This window comes from Lacerta agilis, chromosome 10 (genome assembly GCF_009819535.1).
Source record: "Lacerta agilis isolate rLacAgi1 chromosome 10, rLacAgi1.pri, whole genome shotgun sequence".
Classification (NCBI taxonomy): Eukaryota; Metazoa; Chordata; class Lepidosauria; order Squamata; family Lacertidae; genus Lacerta; species Lacerta agilis.
Window position 1 is genome coordinate 40451018 of NC_046321.1, and position 23153 is coordinate 40474170.

Here is a 23153-nt window from a genome sequence, read left to right on the forward strand (position 1 = left end):
TTTCTTCTGTAACAACCAATCTGTATTGCAAAGGCACATAATTTGCATGGGCGAATTTACAACTCTGTTGTGTCTTTCAAACTCCGCTCCCTTTGTTCTTTAAATACATGGTTCCAACATTTTTTATTTATTTACATTTCTACCCCACCATTCCTCCAATCAGGTAGCTAACATGGCGTCCATATTGTTGAACCAGAACTCCCATCAGCCCCCATATGACCCCAGTAAGTCAGGGATATGAGGAGTAGTAGTCCCACAACATGTTTTAGATTATGTTTGCAATATTTTTTTAGCGACAAGGTCATAGCTGTCAACTTTCCCTTTTTTGCGGGAAATTCCCTTATTCCAGTGCCGTTTCCCAATGCAAAAAAAAAGTAAGGTTGACAGCTATGGATAAGGTTATCTTTTTTGAAAAGTGCTTTGAGGTTCTCTACAATCAAGCGGTATATAAAATTTATGAAACAAACCAACCAACCACAGCTGTAGGGCACCGTGTTGGCTGTCCCCGCACTATCTTCTGACAATGTTGTTGGTTGCTGTGGGAGAGACCAAAGAATGCAGTGCACATTCTAAACCAATATATGCGTAGGTTTTCTATTTGCGCTGCAGATCAAACCAGTCATGTGAAAGCAACTTTGGCCTGTGGGTGGTGTCTGAATGGACTATGCATTGTAGTAATGCTACAGTATGTAGGGAAAAGAACCAGTGGAAATGCAAGAGAGGAATAAACAGAAGCTAGGATTTATTTCAGAGACAGGAGGAAGCAAGAAGGACAACTCAGGTAGGTATACAATGTAAAGTTAAGCCACAGAACAGGAATGAACAGGATCCAGTAATGGCATTAGACTTAGTAACAGCATTAAAAGTCTCTTTGATGTGTGTCTCGCTACACAGTCCTGGGATGTGCAGATCTGTGCCTCAGGCTCTGTCACACAAACCCTGGTTGTATACAGCCGTGAGGGAGCAGAAGGTGACTGCCGTTCTCTCCATGGTTCCTTTCTACTGCCCTTTCTTCTGTAATCTCCTTATTCTCTCTGTCTATGCTAATATTCAACTCTCCTGGGAATCACCTCCCAGTCTCCTCAGACCCATCCCTTCTGGGCAGCTGGAAAAGGGTAGAAAAGGTTTCTGCTATAGTTATCCCACAGAGAGGCTGCACCAAACAGGATTACACTTACAAATGAGCTATGCTAATTTGAAATAAATGAGTTCTATGTGATGATATCTCAGATATCACCACCGTTTTGTACATGTGTAGGGAATGAGAAACCAAGGTAGGGTTTCAGGAAAATGTTACTGGAATGAAATTCTCCCTCTCTCTCTCTCTCTCACACACACACACAGGGCAAGTGTGTTTGTGTACACACACACTTATCCTAAATTCCACTGAAATCAATAGGAGTTTCAACAAAATATGTTTAGAATTGTCGTGCTACTTTTCAAGCAAGGGGTAGGGCCAGTAATGTCAAAAGCAGTTTTGTCAGAATATAGGCACTGGAAAAATATATTCCGCAATCGCAAATCAAGGCTCACAATCTGCCCAGTGGGGCATATATGACGTGTGCATTTCTCCAGCAGTAACCCAACATTAATACCACCGCATGGCAAAGCACTTTTGAAATTGAGGGGGGAATTAAAAACTTATTGTGGGTGGTGGGGCTGCTGTTCAAGGAATCAAGCCTAAATCCCACTGAGCGCTCCCAGGCTTTCCGACTGCTAAAGCAGCTCTCTGGATTGTGGCCATGGAGTTTTACAAGACTGAAAGCCTGCTTCGGGTCTCTTTCCGCCACTTGTTCCATTTTTATTTTTATTTTGGAAGAAAGGACAAACCCTCCTTTTTGTCTTGTCTGCCTCACAGAACTCCACTCAGTGAGTCAGAAACCTGTTACCATCATATGTAATGCTTCCTGCAGCTTGAAAGGTTTTTAAGGCCTTCTTCCTGCCTTTTATATCTGGCAGCATGATTTTAACAGAGCTGCCTTTGTTGGCTTCTTTCCTTATCTTACTCATGCACAGGTATTCTCTACCTCCATCAACAGAACTGGGTGTTTCTTGTACCAAAAAGAATGCTGGCGTTCCCTTCACCTCCACTTGCCTTCTGCCACACAGTTCAAGGAATCTTTTCAGTCAGGCTGGCACCTGAGCGATTCTGTTCACACCTGTCTCCCTGGATGCTCTGGCCTCATTTTAACCAGCAGGCTTGTTTTTCAAAAGAGTTTCCATCTTAATCACCTTGCAGGTATTTTTATTTTACCACTGCAATAAAACAACAACCACAGCCCTGTAAATAAGCCCACAGGGGCTAAAAGCCCAATTCACACAACTACTCTAACGCCCCCTTATAGCCATACCGCCTAACAGAGCAAGGTTTAAGAAAGGTGCAGAGGAGGGAGAAGGAGGCATCCGAGAGTCACAATTTTCAGCTTTGTGATGAGGATTGAAGGAGAGAAGAGTCTCAATTCCTAAACTGGCTAGTAGCATTTTTTATGGGCATATCTGAACTTAATAATCAGCACAACAGCAATATGTTATTGCTGTCTGATAGCTGTTGGGGTACTGAAAGTTTCTAAAGTTATGATTGCAAGAGAGAATTTGTTATCTAAAATGTGGATCTTCTTCCTGGTATCCAGGCAGGTAAGTGAGGAGAGAGATTAGCCTGTCTTTGGGGCCTTTCTGGCAGGAGCCCCAAGGCATTCCAACTTCTTGTCTGTTTGCTGTAGGGAGGGAAGAGAAGGCAGGAGAGATGTTTCATTAACATTTTATTTCCTGGCTTTCAAAATAAGTCCTCTGTCTGATGCTTTTTGTTTGTTTGATTAAATATAAATTCAAAAAGTAATAACGGGAAAGAACGACAATGTTGTGCAGTGCGCATTTTACACAAATGAGACAGCATTCAATGGATTTAGCAAGAGCTGACTTCCTGACTTCCTTTTTTTGCCTCTTGAACCTGAAATGAAGCTTCCTTCTTAGGTGTAGGCTACCATTCTTACCTGGTGCGCCTTCGTTACATATCTTTAGGTGCTAAGCAAAAGCATTCCTTAACTCCCAGGCCTTTGGCTAATTAAACAACCTAAGGCCTTTTGAGCTGGAGGAGGGAGAGATAATTGTTTTTATTTGTTACAATGGTATGCATTTCTGTGTGTTTGTATTGTAAACTGCCCTGAGATCCTCAGATAAAGAGTAGTATAGAAATTTAACAATAAAAATAGCAAAAGCTGCCTTTTAGGGGTACCATCTCCTCACTCCTGCTGTATCTGTGGATCCTCGTAAAGATGCCGACAGGACATGGAAGTACAACAACCATGGCATGTGAAGGTTGTTTTGCACTTGCGGTAATCCTTGGATAAGGATTATAGGCCAGGCCTGTACAGCAGGGATGTGGAACCTGTGTCTCTCAAGCTCTTGTTGGACTACAACTCCCATAGGCCATGCTGGCTGAGTCTGAGAGGACTTGGGAGTCTAAGAACCTCTGGACAGCCACGTGTTTCTCATTCCTGTTATCCAGAACCCTGTACAGTGGTACCTCGGGTTAAGAACTTACCGTAATTCGTTCTTAACCTGAAACTGTTCTTAACCTGAGGTACTATTTCTGGGTTAGCGGAGTCTGTAACCTGAAGTGTTTGTAACCTGAAGTGTCTGTAAACCGAGGTACTACTGTACTAGCCAGAAACAGACTTAGCACCAGTGTTGCAGTTCATTAAGGCTCAGGATTTGAATATATCTGTCCTCTGCTTCCAAAGTGATTTACAGTGGTGCCTCGCAAGATGAAATTAATTCGTTCCGCGTGTCGTTTCGTATTGTGAAATTTTCGTCTTGCGAAACGTGATTTCCCATAGGAATACATTGTGCGGGGGGGGACGGGACCGCAAAACGTTTTCATCTTGCGAAGCACGACCATAGAGAAATTTGTCTTGCGGGTCACCTGAAAAACCGCAAAACCCTCTCGTCTAGCGAGTTTTTCGTTGCGCAAGGCATTCGTCTTGCGAGGTACCACTGTAAAGTCATGTCTGAAACCCATGGCATAAACAACACACATAAATCATAAATCAGTCACATAAATCTGAGCAGGATTGAAGCCGGGATTATTTCTACACAAGAAAACAATAATATTTCCAAGATGAACATTTTAATATGAATCAAACGTATTTCAACTAAAATATGCTGTATTAGGATACATGTACATGCAAATATAGGCATAGACATGTACACATATATAGAGTTCAGTATGTTATATGACAATGATACTTGCTAGACTGATAAGTGAAAATCACTTCCAGAATTGTGTCAGTTTGTAATTCTGCATGATTGATGACTCAGTTATAAAGAGGACGTCTCTAGTTTACGCTAATCAGTCAGCACAGCACAGCTTCAACTCATTCCATTTTATTTTAAGCACAGTGAAATGCCCTCTTAAAGAAAAGCTCATAGGGAGCTGTTTCATGGTTATATACTTTTGACATTTATTAACTTGAAGCCAATTCATAGGTCACTTTTTTCCGACGCTGAGATTAACGTTCACCTCATTAAAAGCACCATGTGAAATGTTCCTTGAGAAAAGCCCCACAATCATCTGTTTCACTCCCACCATGCACTGGGAATCCAATATGGATATTGATTTCTCAAGGTGTATACCTGTATTGAGAACAGCCAGCTATGCAGCTAAGTAGAGCTTAAGATTTCTGAAAAAAATACTTTTCCCTGTCAGAAAAAAACACTGAATTTTCAGAGCATTTCACAAAACATGCAAACTGCATTTTAAGATTTATCGCAAGTATCAAACCAGAACAAAACCCATGAATTAGAAAGACCCTAAAATGAAAAACTTGAAAATAAATAGGGCTTTTTACCGCAACTTTATAAGGAGACAAACTTACTGGCGGTACTGCTAGTTAAAATTGCTGAAGGATAAGTACTGGTGATACAGCCTCCAGTGATATTTCCTTTAAAAGAGGGTAGCTCTTTTTTTTAAATCTTGCTCCCATATCTTTAACAGCACCCTAACATACAAAAATTAAAAAAGAGAATGAAACTATGCAGAAACCTTCATCAACTAACTTTCTCTGTTTCTGGCTGCTATTAAATGCCCAGGAACAGGGCCAGTAAAAACCTGGCAAACCTAGTTAAATTGCAGTTGCTGTTAAGATAAAAAACAAATCCTTTCCTTACCCAGTCTATAGCCTAAAAACATAAAGAATGCTTCCTACATGAAAAGTTTATGGGTCCAAGCAAAATATTCCAAATGTTTGGATAATGGCTGCTATAATCCCACTACATATTCCCTATCATGGTTTTTAATATGTTGTGGGAATCTGTGTTAATCAAAACTTCTACCTGTTTCACCATGTTTACTATTATAAAGTTAAAGAGATGTTTGGGGAGATGGAAAATTCAGTTAGTCAGTTCGGTTAATTGTGTCTAGCAAAGAGCCATCACGCACATAAAAATAGTAAGAACAATAATACTACTGCTCATAGTGATTTACATTTCTACTCCCCGACCTTTAGTAGGAGATGGATAATTTTTTATTTTATTTTTTAGTCTTTAATGTATTTTTATTAAAGATTTTCTTGATTTACAAAAGTATGTGCAATGTCTCTCTCTCTTACCCCCCCCCCTGTAACTTTTTTTTACAAATCGGTTTCATTTGTCGAGACATTAGAAAGAAAAGGGGGGAAGAGGTGGAGGGGGAAGGAGATGGAGAATTGAGAATTACATATTACACATGAATGGCATATTACCAAGCTAACTAGTACTGTATAACATATTCAATACAGTGGTACCTCAGGTTAAGAACTTAATTCGTTCTGGAGGTCCATTCTTAACCTGAAACTGTTCTTAACCCGAGGTACCACTTTAGCTAATGGGACCTCCTGCTGCTGCTGTGCCGCCGCTGCGCGATTTCTGTTCTCATCCTGGGGTAAAGTTCTTAACCTCAGGTACTATTTCTGGGTTAGTGGAGTCTGTAACCTGAAGCATCTGTAACCTGAAGCGCCTGTAACCCGAGGTACCACTGTATAGGTATTTCACATATCTAACAGGACTCGAAAAGTTCAACACTGGAGGCAAGTACCCTGGAAAAATATGGCTTAATTCAACCCCCTTGGCTGGTGCATGGTAAAAACAGTTCTCCAGGGCTATCTGGAAAATGTAAAGGGTGGCCAGATCCAGCTGTCCAGTACTGCTCAGAGCACTGCTGTTGCCACTTACCATCACTGCCGATTATCTCCACCAAAGCCTAACACTGGAATGCTGGGAGAGGCCCCATGAGAGGACACTTTGCCCAGGACTCCCTCAAACCTGGAGCCAACTGCATTTGTATTACACTGCAATTATTGACACATTTTTCTACCTAAATGTTTCTGATGTTCTCCAGAAACAGAGGGCTGTGTGCCTTCTGCTCTGTTTGTTGTATACTGTAGCTTAGCATTCACATGCAGCATAGCCAGATATCCTCCAGGGCATTAGTGAATAATAATTAAGCGTTTTAAAGAAAAGGTGTGTGTGAAAGAATAGTACATGTGGAAACCATCAATGCAAGCCTTCCCACAATTTGGCTACCTTTACTAGAATAATACTGAAAGATACTTCTCTTCTGAGCAGACTATGCCCCTCTTACTTTCCACCCACCATATTTTAATACTAAAGAGCTGCTCAATAATTCCTGCAAATGGTGTGTGTGCCATCTGCATCAGTAGAGGCCTGCCCCCTGCAACACTGTTCTCCCAATTGAAATTTCAAGGAAAGTTGGTTAAACTCCCCACTGTCCACAGCTCAAATCCACACCCTTTCCTGCCTCCCCCCCACTTGTATTTTTCTTCCATTTGTACTTAAAGAGACTCCTGGAGATACCGGTATTTCCATCAACATCCTGTTCTCTGGCCAATTTGTTGTCTGCACCACTCAGCCAAACTGAATCCAAAACTATATTGCTAAGGCCAAGACAGTCCCTCCCATCCATCTCCAGGCAGAAAAAGCACTTGTTTGTAGCATAAATGGTTTTTTTACTTAAATCGTTTTGGAAAAGCCTTATTCTGAGATGGTGGAGGGAAAGATGCCTGAAGGATTGCACCCAGATGATGAGCAGAGGGTTCAATCCTGCTGAGTTTCATGTGGTGTGTGGTTTGTGTTCTCCTGCCGGGTACAGGCACATACAGCCAAAGCTTGCTATTTCTGCACAGCATGCCACCACCTGACAGCTCCATGAAGTCCAAACTGGAGCAGTCTGGGGCTGTCTTCATTCGACTTGGCCAAAGCCCAAATCCATCCAAATCAACCCAATTTGGTTCAGGATTTGGCCGAATCCAGTGCCCACACCCCTTTAAGAATTCTGGGCACTGTTGTTTACCCCTCACAGAACTACAACTCCCAGCAACTCTGAACAAGCCATCTTGCAATCCTGTACGTATGCATTGGAATTCAGCAAGGCCTGCTTCTGAGTAGTGTATGGTTATTGTGATGTCTCTAGAAATTGTGACATCTGTTGTAAACTATTAGGTATTTATACAACTGAAATGTTTAAGTGTTCACTAGCCTTTCTTTGCATAGGTGGAGGACAGGGAGAGAACCAGAACAGCAGGAGGCCACAATAATTTTTTCTGCCAGGAGAGAAGCAACTGTGGCAGCAGAGACCACTTCTGAACCCAAGTAAGACACCTTGCAGTTTAATTAGGTGCTGAGTACAACTGCCAACTGCTTAGGTGGCTACAGTATCTTTGCAAGGGAGGAGGTTGGGGAGAAAACCAGAATAACTGAGCCACATCTCTGTGAGATCCTATAGCAGGGGTAGGCAACCTAAGGCCCTGGGTCCGGATCCGGCCCAATCGCCTTCTAAATCCAGCCCGCGGATGGTCCGGGAATCATGGTGTTTTTACATGAGTAGAATGTGTCCTTTTATTTAAAATGCATCTCTGGGTTATTTGTGGGGCATAGGAATTTGTTCATCCCCCCCCAAAAAAGAGTCTGGCCCCCCACAAGGTCTGAGGGACAGTGGACCGGCCCCCTGCTGGAAAAGTTTGCTGACCCCTGTCCTAGAGCACTGCCAGGTCTACTGATTGCCCGCCACCACTGGTTTGCATGCATGTTTATGTCCATGTGTATGTCTATACTGATAATTATTCATTTACTCCAACCATTTGGGTTTGGGCCCTCAGGCAGAAAAAGGCTGGAAAATTTCAGCTTTGAACATTTCAATAAAAAGACATCACAATCTCTTTGGCTGTTGCAGGGATTCCTTGTTTTGCACATATGCAGTTCCTTTGAAAGGCTCTTTCTATTCATATACCGTAGGAACAGTAGGGAGTTGTTTGTATATGAATCTGTTATGCTAATGATGTAACTTTCACTAGATATTCTGCACTAATGGAAGATTTCTGTAAACTGCAGTGAAACAACAAGCCACACCATTCATAATTCCATGGTCAAAAGTACTGATGCGCACATTTATAACATCACATTAAGACCTCAGTGTTTGTTTGTTTGTTTGTTTGTTTGTTTGTTTGTTTGTTTGCTTGTTTACTAAAAACCCAACAACCTGGAGACAGCCCTCACACCTGTAAAAAGCACAAGCCTCCATTTTGTCTGTTACAATAACTAAGGACTGGTAACATTTGCTCTTGAACCATTCGGGTGATTCCCCCTCCCCAGAAAAAGTGCATAAATACCTGCATGTCTATCCAGGACAGAAAAGGACAGTGAAGGGTAAATAATTGAGGGAATGAGAGAAGGGAAAGCACTTCCAGATACATTTTGTCAAGTTCTGCCTGTTGGTGTGGATGTCAAACAGATGATTAGGAATAAATATTTAAAACTGTGGTTGGGTGGGTGGGTGGTTGGGTGGGGAGCAAATGTTTCAAAACTAATATGCCAATCACATGCATATTGAAAACGAATATCTGGACAATTCGTTTTCATTATAAAGCCTCCATGCACACTGTGTGAGAAAAGGTACCTCAAATATGAAGAAGTTATACTGCCTGTGCAACCTATCCTGCAAGGCTGAATGAGCCCAGGCTGAAACCCGCTAGAGTTTATAGGCTACAGCCTGAATTTTCTTTATTCGCTATACAGCAAAATTCAATTAATTAATTAATTAATTATGCAGTAAGATAATCCCTGATACATTGTGGGACTGCACTGTAAGCGGTCTTTCTGAAGCTCTATGTCCTGTGCAAGAGAACTGCATTAAGCAGTTTTTCTACTGGATCTAAACCTATAGTGACAGGTGTTATTTGGCACTCCAGCATTTCTTGTCATCCCAAACACATTTGTTTGATTGGAGCTTTGTACTGTGGCGCTGGAGGAATGACCTGCCCGCCTTTTGATGGGAAAAGTGATCAAAATACGCAACTTAATACTGTAAGGACAAATGGCAAAAAATAATTTAACAGAAATGGTGCTTTTCAAGGATGGACTTTCTTGAATAATCTTTTTAAAGGATTTTGAGGATTTACAGCAGGCTATTTCACAAATTACACCTTCAACCTCTATTTCACACAAAAAAGGTCCCTTTCATTAGAGGATTTAATGACTGCTAAGATTCATTAGCAAAGGTAATTTTGGCCTAATTAGCCCTCTAATGTATCTGTTATCCCTTGCAGGAATATGCCCTTAGAAATTAGTAAAATGGCTTATAATTTATGTTAATCACCTTAATCTGATTTGTCTTTAATTATACATGCAGTGGGGGATCTAATAAGAAAATGAAGGGTATTCTGGAAAGGTCCAAAACTTATGTAAATTAGAATAGAAGCAGTATTTTATTTCTTCTTAAAAGGGAATGTGTGGGATGTGCGTTTTAAGCGAAGAATAGTAGTTCAGTTGCGGAAATGTAAAGCAACTTTGTTACAATGACTTTGCTGTGTTGAGTTTGGCTTATAAATATTATAATCATACTTAAGAATTGGAATTTTTTACAGTATGATCATTCAGCCCACTTTATGTACGTTATCTGGTAATCTTTGTTAGGGCGCCAACAAGTTGGCGTGCTGAAGTGCAGCAGTCAGTCAGATAAGCCAAGGTCGAACAGTCCGGGTCAGAAGCCAGCTGAAGTCAGGTATCAGTATGGGGTCAGGAGAAGCCGAAGTCAGAACAGTCCAAGTCAGGAAGCAGCCAAGTCAGTCAGAGAAAAGCCAGGAGCCAGGAACAAGCCGAGGGTCAGGAACAAGCCAGGAGTCAGGAACAAGCCGAGGGTCAGGAACAAGCCAGGAATCAGGAACAGAACGAGCAAGAGCAACCACGCACTCAGCATATCAGTTGCAGGTGCTAGTGAAGGGAGGAGCTAGCCTTTCTTAAGTAGTTGTCCTGCAACCACGTCTCTTACGAGTTGCAGCTGCCTCTAATTGTTCCCTGCGTCTCTCAGCTCTACGCTCTACAGCTGAGAAGGGAGGAGGGGAAGGGCTGTTTCTCTCCTCACAAGGGCCTGATTCTGGCTCGACTTCCTCCTCCTCCTGTTCTGGTCTTTCTCCCTCTCCATCTGACTCTTCCTCTTCCGAGGAGTGCCGCCACCAGTCTTCTCCAGGTACGAACTCCTCCATTTCCCCAGGTTCTTCCGTGGTTGCAGCCTCACCAGGGGGGGATTGCCACCACTCCTCCTCATCTGGCTCAACCCTGACAATCTTGTTGTAAAGGGATGAAAGTTCCCCAAGTGCGTAATTAACATTCTGTTTTAGCATTTGAGTAGTAGGAAGTTCTGGAAAATTTAGCAGTTTGTGACGTAAATAGTTACCATCAGTTCTATAAACTAGACCTCACAGACAGATATGTTTCATACTGCCATTGGAGTATGAATGGAGGTCATTATCAAAACTCTGCTACGAGCACTTCCCCCAGGCGAAAAATTTATTCCAGGAAAAGAAAATTGCATTAAATATGGAACTGTAACATCTGGCTAGTTTATGGAGTCAAAGAAGTCATAGGTACACATATATAGATCATCTACTTTTATTTATGGTAAGGCTCCTGTGTCCTTTTCTGCAGAAATTCAGCAAGCCATTTTTCAGTTGTGCCAAGAAAAGCATCATTTGCCGAACTGCTTCTTGTGATATAGACACTAAAGATACAGAATCCCTACCTGGTAAAAAGTACACATGTACACTGATTTATTATTAAATGTCTATCCCACCCTTCCCTCCCAAAGGAGCCCAAGTGGCAACCTTGCAGTCAGGATTGGTGACTTTGGTGGGGTGTACATGAATGTTGAAATGAGTACACAGCTAGAAGGTAGAGCCAAAACAAGAGAGACTCACGGCAAGAACCAGGGGCGTAGCTAGGTAAATTGGTACCCGGGGGCAAAAAAAAAATTGTCACCCCCCCCCAGGCATGCGAAGGTCAGGTAGTACCCGGTGCAGAAAATTTCTTGTCAACCCCCCCCCCATTTATTCCCCCCCCCCCGCAAAAATGGTTTTACGTTATTTCATATTTTCTTACAAAGGAATAACAAATAATAATAATAATAATAATAATAATAATAATAATAATAATAATCTTTTATTTATATCCCACCCTCCCCGGCCAAAGTCGGGCTCAGGGTGGCTAACATCAGATACTGGTACATAACATTGGTATAAAATCAAACAATAATTAAATTACCTCCTAAAAACATCTCAAAGTCTAATTAGATGGCTTTCCACAGGGTTAGGGTTGGGAACAGTAAGTGTTCTCTGAACTGAAATTTCAGCCTTCATGACATAGGAAAACAGCCAAGTGAACAGCTATTTTGGTGGAGGAGGGTCAAGATATTAACCAAAATGCATGAAATTTCTTATATAGCTATATAATTCCTTTTTTTTTATAAGAATTTATTGACCTTTTTCTTATAACAACATATACCCACACCCACACCTACAATTAAACAAATACAAAACAAATACATTGATAAAACAAATACAAACAGTGTCAAGTTTTCTTGTTGCATCTTTTCTTTAAAAAGAAAATTTCTATTTCCATATCTTGACCATTGACTTCCCCTGCCCTTTCTCCTTCGAGTTCATATCCTTAATCTATTTTATAACCATTTCTCCTGAAATTCAAATTCAATTATATAGTTACACACAATTATATATTCAACATTTAACTAACAATGCATCATCATAGTAATATCTCATCATAATTCTTCTTCCATTGAAATCTTCACCAATCATTTATATCATATCTATCTCTTCTATCCTTTAAACTGCTGCTAATAACATAGTAACTCAAAATATCTCCTTTCATATTCAAACAAAAAATAAAACAGAAAGATTGTTGACAGTATTCACCCTCCGATTTCAAAATTCCATGACAGGCTACTTCAAATTTTACTTAGTGTTTCACCCCACACCCCCTCTGTCCATTATTCTTCTCCTGGTGGCATCAACACTGAATTTCCCTGTGGCTTCCCTCTCCAAGCGTCCACAGATCCAGGCACAGTCCAAAACTCTCCTTGCCACGAGCTCCAGGATGTCCATCTTGTCGTCTCTCAGCTTCTCCGGTTCTTTGTAGCATTCCTTTTCTTCTTGTAAAAACCATAATTCTCTGTCCCTGGCCCCCGAGCTCACACCTCGGGGACTGGATATAACAAATCTTACCGTCGCCTTGGGACTGCCACCCCCAAAAGGCGAGTTTCTTCTCCGAAGTAGCTCACTCATTTCTCTCCATCTTCCCAGACATCCTCTCAGCTCTTTGGCAAGACTTTCTTCCAAAGTGTTAAAAGTTTTAATAGCCTCCTCTGTGGGCAATTGGTTCTCTTTCAGACCCCCACACAAGACTTTGACTTTCCTGTACAGCAGTTCCACCTTCAAAGCAGTGAGCCTCTGTTCGTCCGTTAGTCCAGAGTTCAGTACCAGTTCAAGGACGAAGCCCAGCATACTGGTAGAGGGGGAGGAAGTGGGTATCAAATTTCTACTCCTGCCTCTCTGTTCATCGCCATTTTCCTAAACTGGAGCGCAGATACCGCAACTTTAAATGGAGATATTTTCCACTAATTTACTTCCCAAGAAAAAAGTTTGCCAGTCTCATGTATCAATTTTAAGCACATTGTAGCAGTCCTGTAGCAGCAGTTGCTCAAATTGGTTAGCTTCTTTAACTCGAAGGGAAGAAGGCAGGCTGCCTTTCTCCTTCCCCCCGGATCGTTCCAAAAGCTCGATTTCTGGTCAAATTAGTTACTCACGACCACCGGGTTCCTTTGGCTCCATTCTTCAAAGGTAGAACTAAGACGCTCACCGCGGGCTTTGTCGCCGCATTTGCATCCCGGTTGGGGCATATCCCCGTAAGCCCGGCTCCGTTGTCCCTTCACCCCCACTCCCCCTTTACAGGGGGGGCAAGGGAAGGGTTCGGAGCCTCCGTGGGCGCAGCCGGGGAGCCCAGGGTGCGGGACGCTCTTCCCGCACCCCAACCGGAGCCCCGCTTTGCGGTTGCGGGGCTCCTAACCCCCGGGATGGATCGGGCGCCTCGCAGCCGAAGCAGCCCCGACCACCCGCTATGGCGTCGCCAGCCGGAAGTCATAGCTATATAATTCCTAGTATAGTAAAATAAGACCTTCGGAGCAGGCATTTTCAAAAATTCAAAAAAAAAATCAATCCCCCCCCCAAAAATGTTCCTTGATAATTTGTCACCCCCTCCATTATGGAACCAGGGGTGGACCGCCCCCCTCGCCCCCCCTTGCTTACGCCCCTGGCAAGAACAAACTGCCCTCACCTGGGCAGGGAATCACTGTCAACCTTTTCCAGCTCCAACTGCTGGCTTTTGCTCCATGCTGAGTTTTGACGTGCGTTTCAAAGGGCTTTTCCTTCTGCTGCTCCCTTTGCCATTGTATTCCTTTCTCAGTTATTTCCATTAAGTGCAGTCCACAGAAGGTCAAGGAAAGCCAAAGGCAAGCAGGAACCGATGGCTGCCAAACCAGAGTAAACGGTTCATGCTCTGAGGAGGGGCCACTTGCTTTTTATTCTTTGCAGAACCATTTGAACTGGGTATGGGGAATGTAGACAGAGGACTGCACTTTGGATGACATCTGCTAATCTCTTCAAGAGAGTGAAATATGCAACAGGAACTGCAGTAAGTTTGCAATCCATCAGTAATTTTTCTTTGCTTACTTTGTTGTCGTCATGATGTGCCATTGCACACTTGCCAATTTGGCATTAGACAATGCTGTTCCTTTGATTACCACCAAAACAAACAGAATCGTCATATTTGAATAATATTTCTTACATACACAAGAATTTGTTTCAGTTACAGGTAGGTAGCCGTGTTAGTCTGCCACAGTCAAAACAAAATAATAATAAAAATTCCTTCCAGTAGCCTTAGAGATCAACTAAGTTTGTTCTTGGTATGAGCTTTCATGTGCATGCACACTTCTTCAGATACCTCGAAAGCAGACGAAGCTTATACCAAGAACAAACTTAGTTGGTCTCTAAGGTGCTACTGGAAGGAATTTTTTATTTTATTTTGTTAAGAATTTGTTTATAAGTGAATAATTGCAATGCTGCTCTAGTGTTCTATGTGTGTTAAACATAACACAGAGAACAGCAGATATATTTTTCTAAAAACAATAAAACAATACAAAGTCAACACATGTGGCAGAGACCCATTCAATCAGCTGGGAAAGCCCATCAGAACCAAAATGTCTTCAGTTGTTTTCAGAAACCATTGCACCTGTTGTATCTCAACAGAAATGCTATTCCACAGAACTAATAATGTACAAATAATGAATGAAGTTTTAACAAACATTATTTTCATTTATTCATTTCTTTATTTTTCGGGCCTTTATAAGGAGAAGGTGGTGGTAGTAGCGGTAATTTTATTCTTTGTACCCCACCCATCTGACTTGGTTGCCCCAGCCACACATTGAGCCTGCAACCTTTGGCACACTTGGAAGTTAATTCCATTGAATGGAATGAGATTTACACTTAGCCCTGTGTAACCATGTGTAGGCTTATGCAGTGCAGTTGAAATAGAATATCGGCCAGTGGGCTCCCCAAGTGTCTACAGGTGGCAGTCTTTGTGGAGCTGCAGTCAGGTTTCCAGTTGACAGAAGAACCCCAAGAAACCAAGGTGACTTTGTTGTTGTTGTTCAGTCGTTCAGTCGTGTCCGACTCTTCGTGACCCCATGGACCAGAGCACGCCAGGCATGCCTATCCTTCACTGCCTCTCGCAGTTTGGCCATGCTTTCCCAAAGAAAGTCTAGTAAGGAATTTGTATAGTTCTGAAAGCTAATCACATCTCCTGAGGCCGTTCACATGCTGGATTGTCCCAGAAGTTCCACTGTGCAAACTTAAGCACCACAGATTTATGAAAAATCAGAATACAAGCACAGCTGTGGTAGATGTGAGTAACTGTAGATGGCATTTGGCATTGCTGTTAGCGGTTGTTATTGTTCTCAGTATTACTAGGTTTTACCAGATAGGCTGTGGAAAACTTGTGCCTTTGGGAATCCATTTACTTGGAGCCTTTGTCTAGGCAACATGACCATTAGTGGCGAATTCTCCTTCACTCCTTTATTAACAGCAGTACTATTAATAAAGTCCAATATTATGCATGTCGTGGTGATGTCATAGGGGAAATCTGTGAAAAGCCAGTATTTGCATGGCCAGCAACAGTGTTAACAAAAGGCAGTGCTGTGTGGCAGTAGGGCTGTAGCATCTCATAACTTGGCAAATGTGAACCAATTAAACGTCCCTTTACCCTGTGAGGTACATCTATAAGCAGTTTAGCTCTCTAAGTAAATTAATCCCAATGGCTAATCTGTTAATCCTGGTGCTCGCCAGTCATTTTCTGCTAAGCACATTGCTCTCCAATCTAACACCAGTATTAGTGGCACATCAGAGAGAGGACAGATTCAATATTGCCTGCAGGGGCTTGGAAAAGATCCTTACATGCAGAAATTCTTGAGGGGAGGGAGCAGGGCTCCAGAGCCAAAGAGTATTAGCAGTTAGGCTGGGCTTCCAAGCTGGCAGCAAGCACAGGCCTTGGATTCAATACTGGTGAATACCAAAGAGAAGACAGGGTTCCAGAATGGTGCGATAAGAACAAATATTGTCTAGGAACCATTGCATTATTTTATTATGTCTTTTGGGCATCAGATGTGTATAATCTACATGTTATCTTAGCAAATGTAAATGTTAAATATGTGTTTCTCAGTCACTCCATGATGGAGATAATTCCTTCTTCTTCTTTGGCAATCACTTGTAGCCAAGTAAGATTGTCTTCCATGAAAACAGTCTTAAACGTGAGTCTGTGACTGTGGAGGCCAATTCTGGATCCACTTGTCCTTCCACAGTGGGGTCATAGGTTTCCGGGTGGGAATTGATCACGGTGAGGGTTTGCCAGATGTGCCTTCCTCTTAGCTCGTTTCTTCTTTTCGTTCTGAGTTTGTGCTTCTTCAAAGTCTGCAACACCTTTGTTAAAGGCTGTTCTTCAGTTGGAGCACTCGCTCGCAGGCCAGTGGTTCCAAGTAATCAGTGCTTATACTAAATTTTTTTAGATTGTGCAGTGGAATTCCCCCCCTACTCTTCCCATGCATACCCCACATTCTTCCCAAATCTGCTGCTGAGGCTTGGGAGGAACCCAGAACAGTTTAACATGGGAGAGGAGAAGAAGTTCCATTATGCAGCCAAATGTCCTTGGCTGATGGGATGAGTTACTTGAAAACCTCACAATGTTTTGTTTTGTTGTTTAAATTATTTGTATTGTTCCTTTCTATTATTTGTAGCATCTCTCACTCCCCTGATTGGTTCAACACTAACACTTATTCCAACCTGGTATAAGGCAATTTACTTTGAAAGATCCTGATGAGCAACACTTTGGTTTTAAGAAATACATATCGGCAGCATGAGCGAGCCAATATTAAACAGTTTTAATGCCCTATATAAGTGTGTCCATAAATCTCCCATTAAAATAAATGGGATTTATACGTGTTTGGGATAGATTATGGTTGGCACACAGGCAGTAGTTTCACTTGTTTTATTTTATTTCCTTAATGGGATTATATGCAATTTAATCAACAAATACCTCTAAGCAGCTTACATAAAACAATATAAAATATTCATTAAAAATACCAATAAAAGCAAACATGAAAAGCAAACATTTGTGCTAAACTTTACTTGCTTAACAAAGCATTTGTTAGCGGGAGCCAAAACAAAACAAAACAGAGAAGCTGTCTACCTAATATTCATAGGCACGGAGCTCAAGAGAGCAGGTGCTGCCACGCTGAAGGATTGATTCCTTGCAAGTGTGGAACTGTATGTGACACTTGTTTTAGGCATTATGTTTGAAAAGAAGGAAAACAGATGCAGAAGCCACTTGGGTCTCCTCTTCCCACTTCCCATGCAGCTTTTAAAGCACTATTATAATAAGCTGTACTTGGTAGGTGTCAGACTACTTTAGACTGGGGTGGAAATAATTTCACAGGGATTTCTGTCTATCTTGCCTTTAGTGCTTCACACAAGAAGTTGATAGTGGACATTCAAGGGGAATTATGCAATTAGCACTTCTCTTTTGAGTTAAGCTGAAGTCTCTCTCTGTGTTAAAACAAACAAACAAACAAACAAACAAACAAACAAACAAACAAACCCCAAAGCAATCTAATTCTTCACTGAACAGAGGAGGAATAGTATTTGCTTTATCACTACAACAGAGGAGGAATTTTAGCATTTCTAGATACAGGAGGGAGGCGGGAATTCCCCTCGAACACTCCTGATGTCAACCGCTCCTGTCAGTAATTTGATTAATGTGGAACCTACAAAGGCAACAATGTAGCCCGGAAATCTTTATTAGCTGTCACTTGCTACCTCAAAGTTAATGATTGTTAATGATTTATTAACAATTGTTCCAACCCCAAAATGAGTTCCTCTAGCAATTGGATGAAATTATATAGGAAATTACTATGCTGTGGCACATCAGATAATTGATTCCCCAAGCGTACATTTAGAGATGTAAATTGCACAGGAAAAAGCAGCATAACCATTACCAGAACTAATGACTCCTGGAACTTGTGATCTTGTTTACCTTTCATTTTGTGCTTCTGGAACAGACCCATGTAACAGCCATGAAAGGCGGCATTATGTGGAGCAACATCTGATGAAGGCCATCAGTTTAGCTCGGGTCCATCTCCTGACTAGGAGAGAATAGTCTTTTCATGCTACCTGGCAGATGTCAGGACAAGATGCATAATTGCAGGGGCACTTTAAAAAGAACATTTCTGCTCTAATAAAAACTACAGAATGGGATGGGCTATTCATCAGGTCGTTTTTGCCTACATATTAAGCAACAATACTGCACAAAGATCAAAGTCTATTATCTGGATTGTTGTGTTCTCTACATATTGCTATGAGTTTGGGGGACAGGGCTGAATGCTTCCCCCCACCCTTCTAATTCCTGGATCCAGCACTGATTCAATTGCTGGAATAGTCAGGCCAGCCTGGTAATAGCCTGCTAAAGTTGGATCATTAAGGGAAACAAAGGAATGACTCTGTGCCAGAGGGCAAATTAATGGGTCTCCATCCCTCAACTGTCAGTTAGAAAGACAAAAGGCCAGAGTTTGCTGCAATGTGAGCTAGAAGCTGGGGGGGGGGACAGGACTACACAACAACAAGCAAATGATCAGAGAGCCGTGGCTGATTTCTGCTTGAATCAAAGGAAGAATGAACTGGGAGAAGCAGGAACCTCTTTGGGTGTTAATACTGTGAACTCCTCCATCGTAGGCTCAGGTTATATACAAAGGTAAAGGTACCCCTGAAAGTTAGGTCCAGTCGCCGACAAATCTGGGGTTGCGCGCTCATCTCGCTCTATAGGCCAAGGGAGCCAGCGTTTGTCTGCAGACAGCTTCCAGGTAATGTGGCCAGCATGACTAAACCACTTCCGGTGAACCAGAACAGTGCACGGAAACGCCATTTACCTTCCCGCCAGAGCAGTACCTATTTATCTACTTGCACTTGACATGCTTTCGAACTGCTAGGTGGGCAGGAGCCGGGATTGAGCAACGGTAGTTCACCCCGTTGCAGGGATTCGAACTGACGACCTTCCAATTGGCAAGCCCTAGGCTCTGTGGTTTAGACCACAGTGCCACCCGCGTGGTGTGTGTGTGTGTGTAAATAAACCATGTATCATAAAGACACCACACTCTCCGCTGTGCCTCATTCCCAAAAGGAAACACAGACCCTGGGTAAGCACCTGGAACCCCTGGAATTTCACACAGCTCTGAGATTGGGGTGGGTTATTGCCCTTTTAGATGTTTAGCTTCCATTACATGTAATGAACTAGTCCATGATGAATGCTGGCAGAATGTTTTTTCCCCATCTAGCTGTGCAGAATGTTTCCCCCCCATCTAGCTGTTGAAATCTGTAAGGGCTAGCAGAACATAGGTAGCTTACAAAGCTGCCTGAACCCGCCTGCACATGTCTGTCTGCACTGGAGGTTCAGCTGTGTGTTCCTCCTCCATCTGAGGTACCATTGATGGTCATGAGGGACAGAGTCTTTCTGGTAGTTGCACCCAGCTTGTAGAACACCTGACTATGAGAATTCACTAGCCTCTTCTCTATATGTCCTCAAGTGCAACTTGTGCTTTTTTAGATGTGCCTTTCTGTGATGAAAGCAACTATTTGTATTTGTGGTTATGATGTTATCTTGTTGTTTTTAATACTTGCTATTGCCACTCATGCTGCTGTTCCACAACAATATACAACCTTGTGCAGACTTACCTGGGAGTAAGTCCACTAAAGTTAGACTTCTTTCTGAGTAAACATGTATGGAATGCTGCTATGTTTTTATGTTTGTCAACTTTCCTTTGGCTTTTAACATTATTAACCACCCTCGGTGGTCCCATGGTAGCAGACTAAACATATTTTAATAAATGAAAATAAAATATCTAAATATTATATAAAGTGCTACATAAATTGGAGAAAAATTAAGAAATATGAAAAACTGCAATATGTAAATCCAAAATAAGAAGAAACATATAAAGGTTTTCATCATGCAATTGGATCTTGTTTAGCAAAATTGGTTCCTGAACTGAAAGGTGAGTCCCACAGGGGAAAAAATCTTCAGATTATTCCACCGCTTCCAGCAAGCATTGTTAAAACATGTCAGCTGTAGTTTTAGCAAAGGCTGCCTGGCTCTGGTATTTATAAGAGCTTCAAGGGAAACTTGCTGGAAGTGAATAAAAGGCATATGAAAAAGAATCACAGCTAAAGAAACTGAACTTAACTGAACTTTTAAACACTGATCAGCCGAGGAACTACCGTAATTTGTGCTGCAATCCTATCAACATTTAATTTGTAGATGGCAGGTGCAACAATTCTGCTCTGAAGTAGGCCCTTTTGAGTTCCATTGTTATTATTTTCTCCAAGGAGCTCAGTGGGATATATGGTTCTCCCACACTACCCTAATTTTATCCCCACCACAACCCTTTGGGTTTGGTTAGACTGATGATGATTACTCCAAGGGCACCCAGTAAGTTCCTTGGGTGTCTTCTGTCCTAATCCAGCACTCTTAACTGGTACATCAGTAAACATCTTAGAAGCCTGTTTTGGCATTAAGCAGCATATCAATTAATAATAAATAATAACCACACTGCTTTGACTTTCTACCAAACTCCAGAATTAGTTGTAGGCATCGTGACCATGGAGTCAGATTCCTCATCTTCAGGGGATGAGGGCAAGGACTCTGAAGCAGAAGGGGAGAGGTCAGCCCTAGAAATATGTCCACCAGAGGAGCCATTGGTGCTGTTGTCATGGGCCTGATACAGCATTGTATTCCTCAGACTTGGAAGACTCCAGTGCCAAAGGCCCAGTCAGACCAGAGTTTCTCCTGCCCTGTCACAGTAGGTGATGACAGAGAAGGCTGAAAAGCAGAATGTTGCAGGAAAGGTGGTGCCAACAGTTAGGCTGCACCTACTGCTACTTATCTTGTAAGGGGTCAGTTTCAGCTTGCTCCTTGCTGGAGCTCTGCTTTTGCATGTTTCATAATATGGTGCAGCACCTTGTCTCTTGCCTGCTCCTTGCCTTATGCCCAGTTTGAGTCCAACCTTGCCTCAAGTCAATGCTTGCCTTGTGACGGTAAGTTCTATCCCTGACCTGGAGCCCATCAAGGGTGTGCAGGAGGAATCAGAAAAAATGCCTCAATAATGCCTCCATAAAAATAGAAGATCACAAAAGCTAACCAGTTTGTGCGAGTTCCCTAGCTCTAGGCCAAATTACAACCCATGTCCAATTGCATATAAATATAGTTTATTACAGAAGTGCAGTTGGATGGATCAGGTAGCAAATGGAAAAGCTTCATAGTAAATCACAGCAAATGTAAACTTCTAGGCAAGGAGTGGGGAACCTTTGCCCCTCTAAAATGCTGCTGAATCCCATAATCCCTGACCCTTCTTTAAAGTGAGGAAAAAATACCCTTTTCTATAGTGGTTGCTGACCCTACGGGCCTGTTCACAAGTTCACACTATTCTATTTTTTGCTAATACTCTCTTATTACAATAAGCATGCTTGAATTATTAACAGGTAGTATTCTTTGATTGCTTAAAGTGCTATTTTTGGGGACATGCCCAGGTCTCAATGTCGAAAGAGACCAGAGGGAGTGTCAGGGTTGTATGTGGGAACTTCAGGCTTGCATGTCGTCTTGCGCGATCCATAACACTTTCCCTAGCATAGTATTCACTGCCACACGTTGGGTCATCATTTCCCTGTCTCCCTCCATAAAGATCTGTTTCATCAGCTGTACACTGCAGATTTTAAAAAATCCTCCCACCTCCAACCAACGAACAGCAGTGGCTGGACAAGGAGGAGGAGGGAGGCGATTATTGAATATACTCAGCTGATGAGTGCAGAAAGCTGGAAGCCACCCTGAAAATTAAGCCCAATGTCAGCTCAATTCCCTTTTATTACCATGCTCCTTCCCAAGTATAGGCGTGTCTGCTTAACACACAGCATCATTCCATTTCCTCTGCTCTGTTTTTCTAGCTCAGTTTTCCCCACTTGGCTGACATAGCCTGGACATTTACTTTTGTGTGTGCATCAGCTCAAATATTTGATTGTTTTTGTAACTTGGAACAATATATTTGCGCTAAGATAACTGTTCCCTCATTTGAAACTGTTGCCTTCTTAATTTGTATTATATATTTTCTTTAAAAAAAAAAGTTGTAGAAAAATTGTATCTGAAGAAGACAGAACTTTGAAGAAATCCCACTGTTTTTCCAACTTTCATTTTCAGAGTCTGCTCAGTGGGAATGGGAGGGATCAATTCAAGAAAATGTGAACAGATCATCACTAAACTGGAAATCACACACAATTCCCTCAATATCAGGAAGCAGCACCAAGCTTGGAATATAGCTGAAATTCATAAAATGAGTGACATCCAGATTGATCACTGGGATAAAGTTCAAGGAAACAAGCTTAATTGGAGTCTGCTTTGTGAAAACTAAATAAAACTGACAGTCCTGAAATGACAACTTCAGACAAACAGCAACAGTTGTTGCACCAGTGAAGAATACAAAAAAGTAGGTTGGCCAATGAACTGGGCTATATCCTGCACTCCATGCTCAGTTTATTAGTAGAAATAGTTTCTAGGTCAATTCACATGGCAGAAGTGCTTGGGATATGGAAACTGTACTAGGGGTCAGGAAGCTGCGTTCCTAGTGGCACTTCCAAACCTATTTCACATCCCCTTTGGCAATTAGGATTAATATCTGTTCAGGAAACTGAAGCCATACTCAGACTATATGCACTGAAAATAATGAGCTTAAATTAAGCCCATTGACTTTACTGGTCCTGTTAAGAGTAGGACTAACATTGAGCATCACCCACATTTTGAAATAGAGTTTACTGGAATAGACTTATTCCTAATTATTGTGTGTTTGTGTTTAATATGAAGTCTGTATATTGTTTTATTATCTATCTCAGGGGTAGGCAACCTAAGGCCCGTGGGCTGGATGCGGCCCAATCACCTTCTCAATCTGGTCTGCGGACCGCCCGGGAATCAGCGTGTTTTTACATGAGTAGAATGTGTCCTTTTATTTAAAATGCATATCTGGGTTATTTGTGGGGCATAGGAATTGGTTCATTTCCCCCCCTCCCCCCAAAAATATAGTCCGGCCCACAACATGGTCTGAGGGACAGTGGACTGGCCCACGGCTGAAAAGGGTTGCTGACCCCTGATCTACTGGTATCTGGCTAAGATTGATTCAAGGG